Source organism: Amphibalanus amphitrite, unplaced genomic scaffold (assembly GCF_019059575.1).
Source record: "Amphibalanus amphitrite isolate SeventyFive unplaced genomic scaffold, NRLGWU_Aamphi_draft 000203F_arrow, whole genome shotgun sequence".
NCBI classification, from domain to species: Eukaryota; Metazoa; Arthropoda; class Thecostraca; order Balanomorpha; family Balanidae; genus Amphibalanus; species Amphibalanus amphitrite.
Window position 1 is genome coordinate 62,963 of NW_024881698.1, and position 16,653 is coordinate 79,615.

At 43.3% G+C, this 16,653-nt stretch overlaps 1 protein-coding gene across 1 annotated transcript in view; it reads left to right on the forward strand.

Annotated features, from left to right (window-relative positions):
* Positions 1-10,514: 10,514 nt before the first annotated feature.
* Positions 10,515-16,653, forward strand: part of LOC122384924 (lachesin-like) — a 163,445-nt gene continuing 157,306 nt past the window's right edge. The window contains exon 1 of the mRNA XM_043372757.1: positions 10,515-10,666. The gene's annotated coding sequence lies outside the window, so the exon portion shown is untranslated. The remainder of the gene's footprint in view (positions 10,667-16,653) is intronic.

The window sequence follows — 16,653 nt, forward strand, 5'->3', positions numbered from 1 at the left end:
CACAATGTTCCTAACCATCTGTGAAAAAATTGGAGTGGGCCATTCATAACTTTCGCGGCAAACGCCGTTTTCATGCATCAACATCACGCAACCACGCGTGACCTTGAAAGACAGAGTCAAGACATGCTTGCTTGTGTACACTTTCTGAAATGAATGATTGCTGATTAGTGATATCCTAAACTCTGCGAGAATGGAAATGCATAGTCATCGTGGTCAAGCATTCACGTTCCATTGTAAAAGTGTCTCAGGCAAACGGTATTTTGCGGTGAATTTTGAGCCGTGTGGAAATCAGGCGCGGATACAAGGGGGGGCCATGGGGGCCATGGCCCCCCCCCCCCTTGGCCGATTTTTTTTCAAAAATAAAATAAAAAGTTAAAAAGTTAAAAAGCTGAAAAGGGGGCCTCCTGAAAATAAAGTGGCCGAAATCCGATGAGTTTTTTTTTAACCTACCCACTTAGTTATTTCTTAGAAGACTAGCTGAGAAGACTTCTTTGTTAGAAGATTGGTAAAGCTTTTCATAACTTGGAGGTCTCTTATACTCACAGAGATGACCACTTTTACAGGGCCTCCTAACCTGCACAGAGGGCCTCCAAGCCTGCACAGATGTTGAGATGTTGCCTGAACAGCTAGATAAGCTCAATAGACGCAGTTTTTTTTTGGGGGGGGGGGGCCCAACAAGTGGGAAGATGGGGCCTCCAACAGGTGGGATTATGGGGGGGGGGCCTCCTGGTTTCTAATGGCCCCTCCCTTGGAGATTTTCTGGATCCGCCCCTGGTGGAAATGCATCATGAAATAAATTCAACGAAAACATTATCACGCAACGATATCTTCACGTCTTTTGATCTTCACTATACGAAAGAACATACATTTTTGAGTATGTATGGGGAATTTCTAGTTAATCCGATAATAAATATGGCAGTTAGAGTCCTGCTAAGAGTAACATGTCGCCGGCTGAGGCGGGATCGGCCGACGCGGGAAACGCAGCAGTCACAATTTGTGTTTACACGTTCATATTTCAATTGTTTACCAACCTATTTTCAGAATTCTTTCACCATAAGATTGCCTGTACATTTCTTAGTCTTCTCACAAAATTTGACGCGAATCGAACCTAATCAGCGGTAAGGAGCGCGATGTAAAGACGGAACCGTTCCGTTCCGTCCCGGCACAGTCTACAATTCAGGCGGCGCGTAGCGGTCGGCGCCGGCTGCCGAGTCGCCGCGTCGCCGCGGCGACAGGATGTTCACTTTACACCGCTATTACTAGAACAGTTGTGAACCGATTTTCTTATTGCTTGCACGATGAGATGTGCAATTCAATTCTGGACAGGTAGCCATAAGTAATTTCGCATCAATATTATGAGATATTGGCGAAAAACAGGAGGGGTGGGGCGAAATTCACTCAATTCCCCCGCCACTGCGCGTGCTAACATACGTTTGCATATGTGCCATTTTGTTCAAAACTTATGAATGGCCCACTCTAATTTTTTCACAGGTTGTTAAGAATATGGTAGGCAATAAAATATATGAAAATGAGCCAAATCGAAGGTGGCGTGTTTTTTGCTATTTCAATTTTTGTGCTTAAGAACAGAGTTAAGCGAAGTTCAAGGTCATATCTTTAAGTCGATGCAATTCTAAACAAATGCTTAAGAAATTACCTAAACAGTAAGGTTTATTTCATTCAAATCAAACAAGTACAACCAAAGTTATGGTCGTTCAAAAATATAAAGATGCAACATTTTGTAAAAATTTGATGCCCTATATTTAGAAGACCTGTGGTCAGAATGTGCAAAAAACATCAATGTAATGTCCGGGGCGACACAGGAACTCGCTCACAAATTTATAATGAAATCGCTGACGGTAAGGTGCAAAACAGCCGATTTTTGTTCGGTTTGACGTGGAATGCCCCTATAATCATAAAACCTTCTTACTTCATAAATATTGTCCATTGAAGGCAACAGTAGAAAGTGAGCAGGCAAAGCAAGTGTAGGTAATGAGTCTGCTTCCCGCTGCCAATGTTCTGGTACCTATCTAGGTAAGCTTTCTACGTGAAAAATCATATGACTGATGCTCTATCCATGCAAGAATAATTAAAGGATTGTGGTGTGCACAAAAAAAAACATGGGAACTGAATTATATCTAAAACAGGCATGCCAAGCAAATCTACCTTTGGTGCCGCCTATTCTTCATCAGCGTCAACAGTGCAACATGTCTAAGGCTAACGTAGCCAAATTACAATAGATAAGCATATTTCAGCACTTGTTCCACAATCTACACATTCCAAAGAATGCCGTGAGCAAAAAAGATTAGCACTTTTCGGTCGAAAAATACCACAAAATCAGTCTCAAATACCCCCCTCCTCCCGTAGTGTTTACACAGCGCCGCAGATTCCCGCCCTCACAAACATGGCGGCCAGTCGCACGCACTAAAACACTGCCAATGTCCCATCTAGTCTTTTATATCTATGGTTAGCATGCACATTTTTCTTGATCTGTAGAGAATTTGCCATTAATTGTTCGAGAAAATTGCATTTAAAATATTCCATTTATGTTTTTTTTCATCGTTTGCACAATATGTTCTTTTACAAAGCTAGAAACACTAATAAGAAATAGTGCCCGCATCATCGTCAAAATAGGGAAGGCTTGAAGTAAATACAATAATCTAAACGGTTTTGTTATCTATGTGAAGACACTTCTAAAATTGCCTGTAGAAATATTGAAGGCAAAAGTTCAACTTTTTCACAAGACGGATGTCTATAAACCTATTCAACGTGTGACAACTCAGCCGGTATTTCGTCGCCTTCAGCCCAGCTTTCCCTAGTGACCGATAGAGGCGCTGCTATCGATGTCCGCCCGTGCCGCCTAACGTGACTTAAAACAGAACTTGTCGACCACAGCACATAGGCATTAATACAGCCTAGACTAGCCATTTACCTACATGTTGAACAACATTTAATAAATAATTCCTACCTTACGATGCTTTTGGTGGAAAATAATGGTGGCAAACATGCAAAAAAGGAATATACTTCTTTCTTCAAGCGACGTATATTATAGTGGGAGGGGGGGGGGGCTTTCGTTGGCTGTCCCAGTCAACGAAATTGTGCTCCCCCTCCCTCCAGATGAAAACATGTCCCTGGCAAAAACAAAACAACATGGCTAACATGGTTATGGTGTATCAAAAAAGGAACACAATGAAGCGTTAAAGGAAGACTGCCACCTTCAAAAAGTTTTCTCAGATCGGCCTATGATTTATTCCCTGGACAAAACAAAATTTTAGAATTCACCTGACAAAGTATCATCACGTGAATCACGAAAAAAATTGTCGATTATCATACAATTATCAATCGGTTAATGTCTAGCGACAATGTTTACACATCACTAGACTTCAAGGTCATAAGATTATTACATTTTATTTGAAAAAGTAAGGTATTTTATGATTTACTAATATATGCTTTCATAAGAAATTGGCCATGTTCAATTTATTTTGCATTTAAGTTCGTAAAACATTTAAAAATCATGGCTCATTTGGAATGGGTCTGGCCCATGTTAAACCCCATTTCCGACACTTTTTTGGAAAAAATGAACTACTGAATATATAAGTTTAACTTTTATTTTGACACTCCAAAATTCTTCTCTGATCTCGAAACAATCAAAGTGTTGACATATATTTACCAAAAGATAAGAAAATTCAGGTTTCAAAGTTATCGATAAACAGTAGAGATGTCGGTTTTCTTGGACTAAAAAAAATGGCATCAAACTGAACTTTGGTCTCCGATTTCTCGCAAACGGGTTCGAATTTCGGAAAACCGACTTCAGTCTGGGACATAGGTGGCTCAGCTCTACACTGTAAACCAAATTGACAAGTCTTGTGTAATATAACCAATCATCTCTTGGTATGTTTACCAACTGATTCTTTTCAAACAAGCCGTTGTCTGGTGCATTGCTTGTCAGGTGACAACTACGAGTCAATAGTTACTATGCACACCAACTTCTCAGTATCCAGACCAACTCTACATTTGTTTCAACGTTTGTTTCTTAACCAGTTTTGGAAACTTGTTGCCGCATGGTTATTTAACCGGCGCCTAACTTGTACTGGTCAGCTGGTCAGCATACACATGGTCAGCTGCGCCCGTGACGTCAGACTTGGCGGACCAATCAGCGGTCGCCGTCCGCCGTTAGCGGGCCCCGGCGCGGCGGTTTCAAACCAGCAGTTGTCGCGCGGCCGCCGTGCAGCCTGGAGCAGCGACGAGGGCTGTTCCAGGATTTGTGCAGTAAAAAGTGAAATCTGTGAACTGTGGTGTTCGTGCTGTGAGTGAGGCCCGCTCTGGCCTGCGGGACGCACTAATCGTGCCTATACCCGCGGTCGAGACGCCTCCCTTCCCCTGCGCGCGCAATGTAAGTGGGCCAGACCTTTGCATGCACATGTGAGCAGATGTTTTGCGGTCGGTGTTTTTTATATATAAATACATTTATTTGCCTTTAATTCAACTCTTTGTATTTTTAACTTAACTGATGGACATATATGGGCTGTAAAAGCTAATCTGGTTGGCGATCATGATTTATTCGAATTATCTGCGTGATCGTGCAACTGCCATGATTGTTATGGTCAATGTGGAAATATTCGTCATACGGGCATGTTATACTTCTGGCTTGATGCGATGCACAAAACCATGTTCTTCCACATACGCAGCAGATCTTGCTTCAAAGACTTATATGCTGACGGTGCACGATAGGTATACCTACTGGGTATACCTACCTCATGCATTTACCACATCCATTCGAAAATATGCACTTGGAATTGTCTCCAGTCAATAGTATTAATTACATACTACGTGATGTAGGTACGTGACCGTAATAAATACTAATGATTCCAGAAACTTCCGAATGGATGTGGTGTATGCATTCATCGATTATATAACCCATCAGTATTTCGTTTCTTGTCAGCGCAAGCCTTTGAGCAATAACTGATGCCAGTCATGGTTTTGTGCACCACTTCCAGCCAAAAAAATAACCTGTCCGTATAGAAAATATTTCCTGAATCAGTATCGTGGCAATTGAAAACGAACGCGAATAATATTCGTCATACGGGCATGTTATACTTCTGGCTTGATGCGGTGCACAAAACCATGTTCTTCCACATACGCAGCAGTTCTTGCTTCAAAGACTTATATGCTGACGGTGCACGATAGGTATACCTACTGGGTATACCTACCTCATGCATTTACCACATCCATTCGGAAATATGCACTCGGAATTGTCTCCAGTCAATAGTATTAATTACGTGACCGTAATAAATACTAATGATTCCAGAAACTTCCGAATGGATGTGGTGTATGCATTCATTGATTATATAACCCATCAGTATTTCGTTTCTTGTCAGCGCAAGCCTTTGAGCATGAGCAATAACTGATGCCAGTCATGGTTTTGTGCACCACTTCCAGCCAAAAAATAACCTGTCCGTATAGAAAATATTTTCTGAATCAGTATCGTGACAATTGAAAACGAACGCGAATCGTAAGTTCTTAAGGTTATCAAGTATCAACGCAAGCAAAGCGATTGTAAGGAAGAGCAAGTTCGAACAGAGCGTTAGTACACTTACTTGTTGACAATTTGTAAGCTAGCAATGCCCAGTCAAAGGCTAGGCTAGTTCATCAACAAACCAGGGATTGGTGAACCGACAAGGAAACGACTATGCCTATCCAGAAGTTGGTAGGACCACAAGGCCCAGACTAGTACTCAACAAGGTGACGCCTATGCGAATTGGAACCAAACTTGTAGACAAACTGTTAGTTTGTTGGCCAACAAGCCTGGGGTTGGTGAATCGACAAGGTATCGACAAGGTGACACCTATGCGAATTGGAACCAAACTTGTAGACAAACTGTTAGTTTGGTGGCCAACAAACCTGGGGTTGGTGAATCGACAAGGTATCGACAAGGTGACGCCTATGCGAATTGGAACCAAACTTGTAACAAGGAGCCAACTTGTAGATTTGGTTTACAGTGTAGTGAAAACCGTTTTGTGGAAAAAAGGTGGCAGTCTACCTTTTTATCTCGATGCAGAGAGGCCTCAGTTTGTGGCAGAGCTGCAGCTCTCCCGAGTCGGGGGCCAGCAGCTCTTCGAAGCTGCCGCGCCCCACAAACGAGCGGCCTCCATGGTCGTTGGGGATGAGGAGTCCCCCGTTCTCATCCATCACATGCGTCCGCAGCAGTTTGACCAGATGAGGGACATCGGCGAAGACCCAAAGTCTTCGTAGGAGGGAAGAGGTATGGAAATGGATTAGGAAGGGGATTGAAAATTAGGAACAAAATAGAGGTCGTTAATTCTGGGATAGATAGGATTGTCATATTCAGGCCACGGAGCAGCAAGCGGGAGTCGTCTTATCTTGTTGAGCCATGGAAAAAATAAGCAACTATTCTGCCGGCAAACACTGTCATTCAGGGTAACTTAAGCCATCAGGGTAACTTAAGCCAAACCGAGGTTCAGAGTTTAAATTGATCATGTGCATTAGAGGTGTCAATTTCAGAAATTTATTGTCCGATGTCCGTCCAATGTCCAAAATCCTAGCTCACTTTTGTCCGAAAAATGTCCAAGGCATGGATTTGTCCGAAAACTGTCCGAAAGCTGGATATGGAAAGAGAGGATGGGGGAACTGATCTATATTAGGTATATGTTATTATGTACCACATGATAACTAGATAACAGATATCCGCCATCGGGTTTTGAGAGCAAAATATTACCAACTAAAAATGTTGAAGCAATGTCATATGGAGTAGGGAATGGGCATTTGGGCAAAAGGCCTAATCTGATATACAACACAAACACAGCATATTGAGACAAGCCTATTCTGCTTCAAAATGTGCTGCAGCCTACAACTGAAGCTGAGTAAGCAGGAATATTGCCTTATCCCTCAAACTTGCATTCTCAAATATTGACTTTTTGCCGCATCTCTTTGACACTAAGCCACTTGATGATGAATTAATGCAGCAATAATGCAAGAAGCTAGTTACTTACAATAATGCATTCTTCATCTTATATCACACTGGCTGACATGTAAAGTAGAACACTTCTTGCAAAAGCAAAGCAGTTCAAGTTCATGTAAGAAGAAACTGCTCTTCACTGAGCCACACATCTCTGAATATCGAAACAAAATAAGCGATCACAAAAATAAAAATACTTGCTACGATTTAACACAAATTCACTGAAATTCACAAGCAAAAATAGCCATCAGAGTAACTTAAGCCAAACCGAGGTTCAGAGTTTAAATTGATCATGTGCATTGTGCATATTATGTTTTAAAGTGGGAAAAATCATTAATATCAACATGAATTGCATCAATTTAAAATACAACTCCAGATGAACAGCAGTTATTTTGCTAATCAGAAATAATTTTTATGCCGCTTCAAACATTGTCTTAAACCCTCGCATGTGTGCGGCGTTTGCCAGCTTCTATAATGTGTAGGGGGGGAGTCGGTACTCACTCGGTTGGACCCCCCCCCCCTTGCCGTTTGGCCCCTGATTGAGCTAGAGCTTCACGGAAAAAAACGAGCGTGTTGCCCGTGACGAGAGGAAGCCGATGATACCCAAGTTTAAGGCCCTAGGTCATTGGTTGACCTTCCAGGTCAGGTCAATGACCCAAAAGTCGGGAAAATTGGGACCTGTTAGAAAGTTGTATAGTGTGGCTGCTAAGGAGTTTTCGGGGTGCGGATCACGAATATCGTGTTAGTTTTGATCACATGATATCTTAAAGCATTTAGACCAGGGGTCAGGTCAGGTCAGGTCAACCAGTAGGGGTCGTGACGGGTATTCTTAGTACAGCCCACCGCTATAATGTAGGGTTTTACCAATCTCAACGGTTGGCTTTGACTGGCGATTGTTTAATGCGGAGTGATCGAAAAGAAGATGTCAATAGCTAAAGTTGCAGCTGCAAGGGTGACGATACATATAACCTACATTCAAAGTTTCATTGTAGTCTGGCTAATCATTCCTAAGCTTCAGAAGCAGAACATACCCATGACTGAAACCACACATTACTTCTGCTGTGGACTGTACGTGTCAACCGCCTCTGGCAGCTTCGTAATATGTTATAAAGTTTCGCCGAAAGTTTCGAAAGTTTCGTCGAGATCGGTCGCTTTTAGCGCGAGTTATTCGCGAAAAACCATGGGGGGTCCATCCGACCCCCCCCCCCTACACATGCGAGGGTTAAGATATCCCCAAAAATGAGGTGAATCTGATGGTACCCGTACACAAGTAGGAGGAGGTAGCACAACTTGGGCAAGTGTTTGTGTGCAACATGTCAAGCCTCTACTGCCATATCCCACTCAGTAAATATGATTCAAGATTCTTACAGATAAGGTTGGGACACTAGTCACGTGATCCTTTTTCCTGCTTTTCCCAACTCTCCTCACGATTTTCATAAGCCTTGATTTATTCTCGAAACACGTTGCACAGAGGCTTTTGTAGTTTATTTATTTAAAAAAACTAATTCAATTATATTTGAAATTATCAAACACATTTTTACTCGCAATCTCAAACAAAAGTTGAATTTATTCGCGTTTCATTAAATTAATCAGCTGGCAACCATCAACCATCGTCCTCGATGTAGTCGAACTTGGCGCACTCGATAGTGTTCGAAATTTGTGACGCTTTCTTGTTGCTATGGCGACCGGGCAGAAGCTACGCTTTTCATTCGTTATTAAGTGCTTGCGATCACACTTTTGAACACAGTCTATATGCATCAGTTTGTGTGACGCGTCATGTCTGAAACATAGTTCGTGAGGCTCCAAAACCATTCAATTCATCTCCTTCAAAAGAAGTGTTTTGTAACATTTTCGATGTTTTTTTGGGCTTACTTGCTAGCTCCATTCATCCTATCTTGCGTGAGAATAGTCATCACTCGGGGACCAGTCGTTGAAAGCAAGAAACAATGACGAGGAGAAGGTCTTATAAAAAGTCGCAGCGATTGCATTGAGCATTTAATGACGAAAATAGTTTTACCCCCCACCGCCTCAGGCGATCACGTGCCGTCACCCATCTTATATGATTATTCGATTCCTCTTGGCTGGAGCTGTGGCTTAACCCTCGCCCGCACATGCCATTTTCCCATCCTAGAACGCACATGGGGGGGTGGTTGCCACCCCCCCCGCGCCATTTCGTTCCTGTTGGAGATAGAGCTTAGCAGTAAAGACCAAAAAGATTCTTTGGGAAGAGACGAATCCAATCATCCAATGATACCCAGTTTTACCTTCTCAGGTCAGTCATTGACCTTCCAGGTCAGGTCAAACTAAAAAATGTTGCTGTTTTGGGTCACCGTTGGATATCAAGTGCGCTGCTTAGCAAATACCGATGACGATGCTGTTTTCTGGTGCCAAGCCAGCTAGAACCTCTTTGTCACACTATCCGACCAGAATTTTGCTGCTGAGGTCATTTCAGGTCAAGTAAGGTCAAGGTCAATTATATGTGTTTGTATGTCTGTGTGTGTCTGTGTGTATACTGATGTGTGCACCGATTATTTTTGGGTCCATATGACATGAAATCATGATCTGAGAAGCTTTTACCAAAAATGCAGTCAAAAAAATTCACAAAAAGTAAATTCAGCTTCCCTAAAACGCAATCATCTTAGATGACCTAGGTTGACCTTGACCCTGACCTTGACCCCTGTACATCGTCGAACAACATGTTCCATGATAGGTGGGAGGTAAGACTGGCAAAAAAGGCCGAAATCAGGGTGTCAAAAGCTCACAAGGCCCATGGCAAACGCAAGATGTTGAGAATTGGCCATTTGGGTCATGACATGACCTGAAAAACAAGGTCATATCTCCGAAACCAAAAATCACAGAAACTTGAAATTTTCAGTGGACATCAAGAAAGGATAGACGAGCAGCTATACAAAAAATCAGCCTTCTAGCTCTAAAAATGTTGAGTGCAGACTCAGAGCAGAAAGACTGCCTGGGGGGGGGTTGGCAACCACCCCCCCCCCCCCCATGTGCGGGCGAGAAGGGGTGGCTAAAGTTGGTATCAGGCAAACTTTAGCCACCCGTGATGGGACACTAGGCAGTAAGAAAAAAATCATAAAATATTGGATTTACAAGTAAAAGTGCACATAATGCTCTGTAGAACCTTTCCTTGCATTTTGAGTGTCATAACTGTTCCTTATCCATGTGTTTCTGTTCCAGATCAAAGCCCGTTCCACAAGAATTCCGATACCTATGAAGTATGAACCATGCCTCGTCCTCGTCCCTAAGAGTTTACTGATGATGCTATTAGGATAGCAATTGAAGATGTGCATGAAGATGAAGATATTGAAGCTATGTCTGTCAGGAAAGCAGCACTCTTGCATGGTCTCAACCGTCAGACATTGGCAAAGAAGCTACCTGGCAATGTAAGCATGGGTTGACAGCAGCCCCCGAGGCAGCCACTGCGCCGCCGCCGGAGTCGCGCCTCTCTGTGACGTCACGGGCCGACCACCAATGGCCTGTCGGGCGCCGGTGGCGGGGCGGAGCTAGGCGCACTGTGCGACCAGTCGCTGTGCAGGTGTCGTGCCGGGTGGGGACTGGGTGGCGCCTCTCCCAGGAGCCCCCTGGTACCGCGCGCAGCACGGCGGCGGCACGGAGCCCCAGCGCTGCGCGCACGGCTAGGGGCCACCACAGCCTCCGGCCGCGGCGCCGGTAACGGTGAGTTATCAGCTAGCCCTGAGATACGCTGCGATAGGTACTTATAAAAATCATTCTCAATCTCCAATGAGTTTTATTCATTATTATTACCAGATGGCCAGCTTTGCCCGATAACTGTACAGATTCGAAATATATGTAAGGGGATTATTAGTTTGGTTTGTTAACAGGGTGTCCGGAAAGTTCTGGCGCTTTTCAATATTTTCTAAAACGAATGCCATTGGTTCATAGATAATCATCAATGGATCAAAACAATGACCAGGAACACCAAGCTACATGCTTCCGCTACGTGCTCATTCAATGTAACCACCGTCGGCGCCGACGACGGCCTCGACGTAGGCAGTAGCGGCGGAACACCTTCAAGTTGGGGTGAGAAATCTCATTTCGCCACGGTGATCTGGCCCGGAAAGCTCCTCTGTCAGTTTAGCTTGAACGGCAGCGGCGTTGTTGGAGGGCGCTCTATGCTGTTGAAATGCGAAGTGACCCTTAGGGCAAGTCGCCTTGACCCTCGGGTTGATGTCGTTGTCCAGGAACCCCTCGTGGACCAGCCTGTTGTTCATTTATTCGACATTGACGAAGATGATGCAGGGACATTTTTGTCCATCAAACCCCCGCACTTTCTTCGATTGCCGCGCTGAAATGCTGCTCCGTTCTCGGTTCTTGGCAGTTTTGACATACCGCGGTCGTACCGGTCTGAGGATATTTTCTAAGAAATTCCCGAGTCGGCATAAACCTTTACCTGCATCGCGGTAAAGGTTTATTAAACCTTTATTTATTAAAATAAAACGCACTGAGTCTGGTTGTTACTTGCTTCATTCAACTGATAGTAGGTATGTTGACTTTTCGAGGAGCACTACAGATCCAAAAGTTGGGACATTAAATTATCAAAAATAAAAGATAAAAAGGCCGACTTCCGCCAAACGCAACACCGCAAAAATGCGCAAAATGCACGTATTAATTAAAATTTTATATAAAAAACATCACAAAAACGTAATATCGCTTTTTCTAGAACTACATTACGAAATACGTAAAACACGCAAACCCGCAAAAAACGCACGCAGAAAACGCATAGTGCAGCCAGGCCTTTATGCAATATTCCAGCATTCGGGATATTTTTCGACCAAGGCCTCTTGCACCAAAATCCTCTTGCACCAATGCTTGGATTATTTTGCATCGTATACCCAGTCCAAGGCTCAAATGTAACAATTTGCGTGCAAAATTTAGCAAGCACATGTAGGATTATGTATTGGGCTATTGCAAATAAATTTACCACCGTTAGATTAGCTTATTCTGAAACCGGTCTTTCGATTTTACCTAGCTAGGTAGTTTGGTGCAAGAGGCCTCAGAGCGACTTAATGAAAAGTTGTGTTAGTGGCTCGCGAATGAGCAGTTACGACTTTCGGCAGGTAGACCGTAGACGGTCCGATCCACAAAGCTTTGTTTGCGTCCATATTGTTTAAAAATTTCGAGCATTTCAACAATACTGATATTTATATCTTGCAGTGAAGGTGATTCTATAGTCATGGAATTACGAATTTGTGCAGCCTGCGTGTTGTTTATGTCTAATCATGTTTGTGCAGGGAAAGAGTATTCAGCAGTGTGTACGGCCTTGCCAATATGGCCGATCGACTGTTGTCCTGTCATTTTGTGTCAGAGCTGGTACATAGTACAGTCTGTCTTAAAAGTACCGCGCAAAGTAACGGTGGATCCATCGAGCCTGACCGTGGAAGGGCCAGCTAAATTTGAGTCACCGAAGCAATTGACATTCTCGCCCATTCCCCAGGTCAATTGGTTCGGTGACTTTCAAATTGAAGCAGGTCCTTCCTCGATCAGGCTTGATGGATCCACCGTCACTTTGCGCGGTACTTTTAAGACAGACTGTACATACCTACCTACGAGTATATTATGAATTTGATAACGTCCAGTTATACGTTTTAAATTTGATGATATTTGTAAGGGCCGTGTTTGTGTTGCTAGATGTATTGCCTTTTATTGTGTCTTTAGACTTTAAGTTGTCTGTTGAAGTTTGTCACTACGTTGACTTCTCCAATGTAGGTACCCATGATTGTTTGTCAGTCTTCAGTCTCCTTACGACGGTAGTCGGTAACCCGCGCCGTGCTGGAAGAGGGGGGAGGGGCTAGACCCTTTCAGGTTTTATCGCAAATATCTCAAAAACGGCGGCGCACAGCGGTTTTTGCAACACTTATCATAATCTTGTCTGCACATGTTGAGAAAATTCCAGGCCTGGGTCGTTCGAGGTCAGGTCACCAGGTCGCGTCCTCACCTCCTCAGTGACCTCACCTCTGAAAATATTTCAATGCTCGCCATAGCTGCACCGACTAAACGATCGCCTTGAAACTTTTAGCGATTGGATAAGGTAAACACTACATGTACTAGGTCGTTCAATAAGTAAGGTAAAATCACACGTATTTCAGTCCACATTTGATGCAACGAAACAAAACTAGCAACATATGTTCATTGAAATATCGTCTACAAATTGGCTATAAGCATTTGTTAACAGGTCTCTTCGGCCAGCCTCCCCAGCCTTCGGAACTGGCACCTACATCCAATCACCGTTCAGGCGCACGCGCTTATCCCAGCACTCCACCTGGCGTTGAAATCCTGCTTGGAAAACTCCTTATTGCTATTCCAAAGCCATGTCTTGATTATTTTATCGATTGCCTGATCAGTTAAGATTCCGGTGGTCCAAACAGGTTCAAGTGGGACGGCGCCAGATCACGGCTGTACTTCAGCTTTCCTGTACAGTCTGTCTTAAAAGTACCGCGCAAAGTGACGGTGGATCCATCAAGCCTGACCGAGGAAGGGCTTGCTAAATTTGAGTCACCGAAGCAATTGACATCCTCGTCCATTCCCCAGGTCAGTTGGTTCGATGACTTTCAAATTATAGCAGGCCCTTCCTCGGTCAGGCTTAATGGATCCACCGTCACTTTGCGCGGTACTTTTAAGACAGACTGTACTGCTAAATCCCACACTGATGCCTCGCTGGGCTGGGCGTCCTTTTGTTGTTCAGTGAGCTCTTTGGCTTTATTAACCTCGTGATGACCTTGTAAATATCAAGCATATCTGATGATGCCTAGAACTGTTCCGACATAACACTTCACTTCAACACTTCACTTCACTTCACTTCACTTAAACACTTCAAGCAGTCACGCAGATGCTTCGGGTCTCCATAATCAGCTCCCCGACTTTACAGATTGTGTTAAGTCCAGAGAGGCCTGCGGGCACAAGTCTACCCTGCTCTAGAGCTGTCCCTTACACTGCTGTGTTCTTGTTGAAATCGTGCCAGATGTTCACCAGCAAGCATTGCTAATGGCAATAGCGTCATCAGGGTCAACTCACTCATTTTTAGGTGAATTTTGGCTGGCGTGACAACCGGGGATTTTTAGAACGGAACTCTGCTGCATCAATATTTTCACACCGACCGTGTTCGGACAATGCCAAACTCCCAAAAACAGTTTCGAAAGTTGTGTAGAAAATTGTTCAAAGATTCAGATGGCATATTTGATTTTGCTTGAATTCCTCATATAAATGAACTATGGTACATTTTACCTTACTTATTGAACGACCTAGTAATACAATGTTTATTTCAGAATTTTGATGTTTTTCGGACTCTTTCGACCCATACTTTACCGAGATACTGTCACGCCATTATCATAAATATGTATCTCTCACGCGCCAAGTGCAGGTGCCCCCCCCCCCATCGGTTCACATCGGTTCGGCGAATGGTCCCCATCATTTTTAATGAATGGTGTGTATTATGCGGCGGTGAAAAATGGATGTCGCAGGTAAACTGACTTTCCAGTTACGAGCGCTTAATTTTAGGGCCGTTGTGGTCATGGCCAGCTTTTCTATGTCCAGTCCAGATATTCACAGTAGAGGTGGCAAAACTGGAAAATTTTGGGACCCGGACCCGGACCCGGTCTGACTGGCACATTTCTGGAACCGGTCAGACCCGGTCTAAGTCAGCGTTGGAACCAGATGGACCCGTTCCCGAAATTCATTATGAAAATTGTGTACAGTTGTAGGTATAGCAAAAGAAAATAGTTTCTTTCCAATTGGGCATACTTGTGTTGCAAAGTAAAAAACTCATGCCATTGCCATGGTAATTTCACTTCGCTTCACAGTTTGTATTTTGGAACCAGATTCAGGTCATATTTAAGAATATAAGAAGTAAGTAGACCAATGAATTTCATGCTAACCTAAGCCACTTTTACTACAGCTGCTAAAAATGATGTGAACTGGGGATCCATGGACCAGTGCCTTCACCAGAGTCAGAACAAGAACCTAACATCAACATGGCACATGATAACCATACTGATACATACCTTTTCTAATATTCTTGGTAAAAGATATTCGTTTTTAGAATTAAGTTCATTAGTCCTTACAAATATTATGAACTATCAAAGGCCCCAAACGATAAAACATTCAAAATCAAAATAGAAACATGAAAACTGTTTGAGGTTCGCCAGAAATGTCGACACGATAGCAATGCAAGGACAAAACAGGCGTTAAATCACTGCAAAATTTTGTTGGGGTTAAAGTACTGCAAAATCGTAATGGCAATAAACTTTTAAGTACTGCAACCGCAAGTTGGTTAAGTAGGTTGCGATCATGACTTAAGTGCCAATTTATTAACGTAGAAAACAAACTACAATTGGTTGTTAGTACCTAGACATAGAATAAATACCAAGGGTTCTGAGACTTTCTTCCCGAACGTGTTCCAAAATTGTAACCTTTATGTTATGCAGTAGATTAGCGTGCGTAAGGTATAGCATATATGACGCTCAAATGCGCCATTTTCACATCAACACGGAATCATTGGTCTTGGAGAAGGGCATTGGTATTGACTCGGTTTTTGTCAGCTGCTGCCGTATGATGGCGCTAGTAGAGCGCTATATGTATAATCCGCTCTGCTAGCGCCACCATGCGGCGCCAGTTGGCTAAAATCTGATCAATACTACGGTTTCTGGAGAATGCCTTGGATTCATTTTTAGCTTTATGGATTTATGCAAGGGCATGTTGGTTTTATGAGTTGTCTTCTGGCCGTGATAGAAATAATTTCAAAGCTGTTTGAGTTATGAAATGCATTTGAATATCAAACATGAACTCTGATTTCCGGTGGGCATAGTGACTTTGGTATGTCAATGTCTTTGAAAAGGCAGGTGAGAATGCCACTGGTCAGCCTTGCTTCAATTGGATTTGTGTCAATTTATAAATGGATTTCAGTCATACCTACTTACCTACATATAGGGTGTTCACTAAAAATTGACACAAACTTTGAATGACTGCACATCAAAAGTGAAGCAAGCTATTACGATGCAACTTAGCATGGAGATAAAAGGGACATTTTTGTATCATACCGAACATAAAATTTCATGGGTGTAATGAAAACAGTCGCGTTGGAGGTCGTTTTAAATAAGGCCCACCGAAAGCCAATTGGCACGCTTTCCCAAAATAGTACGTCAATGGGAGAGTCTGGCACGTACAAATACCTAATGAAAGCTTAAAATGTCGAAATTAGTTACATACCGTATGGTGGGACGAAAGTTCCAGTGGGTGTGGGAGTCAGAAAATCTGAAGTGGTGCAAATGTGAAGATACTGACGAAAGGAAAGGTCGGGGCCCCGAAAATGCACGTGGAGGGGCTTTTTGGCACCTCACGATGCAATGCTGCCGATCAGTAAGGTATTAACTGTGCCTAAGCGAAGAACATATATCACACCTGAGGCTAGGATGAGTTACAACCGGCGTAAATGATTTCTCGAAGCGACTTGGAACTACATAAGGCAAGCGAAGTAAATAAACAAAGGTCAAGAAAGCGCCACAAATTGCAGAAAACGACCGATCTATTTAACATGTTTTTGTCAAAGGGCGACAATTTACTAGACAATGGAGTGTTCTGTAGTGATGTTATCAATGATACAAGAGCTAACGTCCATTTAGCATCCTAGCTAACGCTGGATGCCGTGG